The sequence below is a fragment of the Poecilia latipinna genome, unplaced genomic scaffold (genome assembly GCF_001443285.1).
Source record: "Poecilia latipinna isolate Pla-1442-1.1 unplaced genomic scaffold, P_latipinna-1.0 Scaffold1913, whole genome shotgun sequence".
Lineage (NCBI taxonomy): Eukaryota > Metazoa > Chordata > Actinopteri > Cyprinodontiformes > Poeciliidae > Poecilia > Poecilia latipinna.
The window spans coordinates 55,034-58,842 of record NW_015114529.1 but is presented as its reverse complement, the minus strand read 5'-3'; positions in this window follow the sequence as shown (position 1 = coordinate 58,842).

Here is a 3,809-nt window from a genome sequence, read left to right as displayed (position 1 = left end):
CTGCTGAGATCTGACATTGACAGACTGCTTGTCGAGTTCGTTTAAGCATCAAACTTATTGTAACGCTTTAAAATCCAAACATAAACAGATTAAAATGACATAGTTAATTTTATTTTATACTTTTAAAAAAAATTATTGGCAAATGCTTGTGTTTAAAAGTATGTTTCTTATTACATGGATACTAATAATTCATGAGGTGGGTTTGATACCTTTTTTTTTTTTACATTTTAGTCTCAATACAAAGAGCAAGGATATATATTTATATATCTGCGGGAAGAAATCTCTTGTTATTAAAAAGGCTGCATATTTCTCCTTTAAATTGTGTCCCATTTGTAAGGAAAATCATTTGTTTAGGTTGAACATCAAGAGCTGCGGGGTTCCTTAGGCGTGCAGTTAGTTCTTGCATGACCAACACAACCCAAAAGATGTCTTCCTGCAGCAATGTGTGACCACATGTTGTTGTAGATTCTCAGTCATCCAGGACACAACAATCCAAAGGGCTCAAGTAGAAGTTTATCTATAGCTGGAAGGGAGCAGTTAGATAAGCTCATCAGGAAGGCCAGCTCTGTCCTGGGATGCTCCCTGCCCTGACCCGACACTGCAGGTGGTGGGAGATAGAGCAACTCTGGCTGAAATAACATCACTGTTAGACAATATCTCTCACCCCATACATGAAGCTGTTACAGAGCTTCAGTGACAGAGTGGTGGTGCATCCTAGGTGCACAACGTTGCAGGAGATCCTTCCCTCCAGCAGCTGTAAGACTTTGTAACAGTCACTGCTCCCAACAAACTGAAATTATTGCATCCCTGCTGTTTGCTGCAGTTTTCCTAATTTTAAACAGTGCTGTTTTATGCACATAGTAACACATATACAATGTTGTGCTTTTATTTTTCTTTAAATTACCTGTCAGTTTCACATTTCTTTTAGTCGAATATGCTCATTTTAATTACTGTATCCTATCAGTTTGTCTATGTTGTAAGTGTGTCCTTACTGTACAGTCCCTTATTTTTATTCTAATATTTTTTCTTTGTGTGAATATGTATGTTTCCACTTAACTTTGACTTGCTGCTGGTACACTTGAATCTCCCCCACTGTCGGCAATAAAGGATATTTATATTCTATTCTCCTGTTGTTTTTTTTCAAAGACATTTTGGATCTTTGCTATGTTAGAAATCTGTCTTATTCAAACTTCAATGAGACAAACAAATCAACAAACAAATTAAGTGGCAGAATTTAAATTGGCATTGGCAGACATGATTTGGCCAACTCCAATGGTCTAAGCTTACTCGTCGTCTCTAGCAGACTCCACTGCAGAAGAAAAATACAAAATGAATTACTGTGAACACACTCAATTTTTGAAGGACCATCACAACAACACTGTGGCTAAAGTGAAGTTTGCAGGTGGGAAAGTCGTGGTGTGGGTTGACTTTAGTTTCCTGAGCAGGAATCGGGGTTGATGAGCCTCCTATGGAAGAATTTTTCTGCCATAATCCAAGAAGACACATTTTCAGTCTCAAAGCAGGATTTCATGTCTTTTATTCTCAAAACTTGTAATACTTTTGCTCACATTTGTATTTTGAGAGCAGAACTTTCTTCTCAAAACTTGTAATGCTTGTACTCAAAACTTCTTCTTGCACTCATGCTTAGTCTCTGCTCACTTACGAAACACTGAACTGCCTTTTGGCACAGTCGCTTGGCAACCTCTTAGCCAATAGAATGTAAGTGTTGTACTGGGTGTGTTTGTTTCCTTCTAGCGGATGTGCCTGTGTGGCTACTGTTGATTGTATCAACCTGCGCCACCCACTGGATGTAGGGAGAAACGACATCAGCTTTCTGCTCTATGCGTAGTACTCTAAACATCCGCCAGCAGTGTGCTACAGATCGCTAACAGCTACTGATCTTAGGCAGGAGTTTGTTCATCTATCCATCTATCTAGAAGTCCTGCTTTCAAAATGAAAATGTAAACAAAAATATTAAAGTTTTAGGAACAAAAGACATGAAGTCCTGTTTTCAGAGTGAAAATGTGTGCTCTTGGATTATGGCAGCAAAATTCCTCCATAGCCTCTCTACAGTCAGTGGGTGGTGACTACCACAGCTGACTGGACCTGCAAAGATAAACTCCTGGCACAACTCAAAGACAATACAATAGGAAACCTTTCAAGATTTGAGGACAATTTGTGTGGGGAAAATAGGTCAAAAATCTCTCCTGAGCTCTAAAATCAGGACATGTTTTCTCCTTCTTCTGGCTGTTACCTTTACAGCCACAGCGAGTCCTCCTCCATCTAACTTCTTCTGCGTCCTCAAACAGGACAGGTTGAGAAGTTGTCATTATCAAAAAAGGCTTTTCCACCAAATGTTTAATAAATTTTATTTAAAGTGTGTTCATACGCATTCAGTGTCACTTTGGTGAGAGTTTTGTCAATTGCTCCAATTTGAAAGATGGAACAATGATATAAAACTGGAAGTCATTCTTGCCCAATTTCTACAGTAAATTATAAAATAGTTCAAGCTTTCACTGTGGTTCATTAAATGTACTCTGGTTGTGTAACAGAAAGCCCACTGACTGTGAGGCTGACATGATATATTCACTTAGTGCCAAAGTACAAGACAATGAAATAATTACATATTAACTAAAACACTTGCATTTTGAATTAATTTTTGACATTTAGCTGCATATTTAACAAAATATTTCAATTAAATGACATTTAAATTCTCTTTTAATGATTTCATTAAATTGAATTTTGGCACTTAAGCACCTCTATAGGCAGGACACCCACATTAAAACAGCAAACTTTTCACATTTTTGCCACAATAAAATTAAATACAAATGTAAAACCAGGGAATATAGGTTTTTAGCATCAAAAGAGCTTGACCAACTCTATTTACAGTCTTCAGACTGTCACATAGCAACAGTCTTTAGTCAGAGGCCTTTTCAGATTTGTTGCGAGACTGACTGCTAGTGGATGTCCCTCCAGCCCACGGCGCCATCATCCACGACGACACTCTGAAGACACTTGCATGATTTGAGTTGCGTTTAATTTCTTTGGAGTAAAGAAAGTATTTTTGAATTGAAGTTTCACTTGATTGCACATCACAGTTCACCCACCCGCCCAAAGCAATGAACACCAGCACAGGAAAATAAGTTGACACACTTTATTCCTAAAACAGAAGCCACACCAACAGCTGGCGTGGGATTCATATATAATTATTTATATATATATTTATATATTGCAGTTTGGTTTTTGTGTCTAAATGTGTGGTATAAAATATTATATACAACAATGTACCTCTTTATTTGAACACAGTGAAGTTCATTGCTGTACAAGTCCTCTGTAGCTACAGCTTTGCTGTAAGTCCTTCATGCTCCAAGGCATGAAACATAATTCTCCACTCTAATTCTTCTGTACATTGTGACAATACAAATATTCTGTCTCCATTACAAAAAATAATACTCTAAAAGCAACCTACTGGGACTTTTATTTTATTTTTATGGAGTTTTTCCTTTTTTTTCCCGGTTTCTCTTATTAAGACGATTACATATGTCTGAGACCAATTGCTTTAAAGCAGGAAGGCTGATATAAACCTTCATTTTTAATATATAAAAGGTAAGAAATATGACAATTTATACATTTAGAAACTTATAATAAATAAGATAGATGCAGGCAATTTCATTTGGGTACTATTTCATCTAAAGCCTTAAAAAGGAATTTCTCGTATGAAAACCAGAGATCCATTTTTGTTGAGATTTTCATCCTAGATCAAATATGTCCCTTTTCTTCCAATAGCTTTACAGATAAACTCTCTAGTA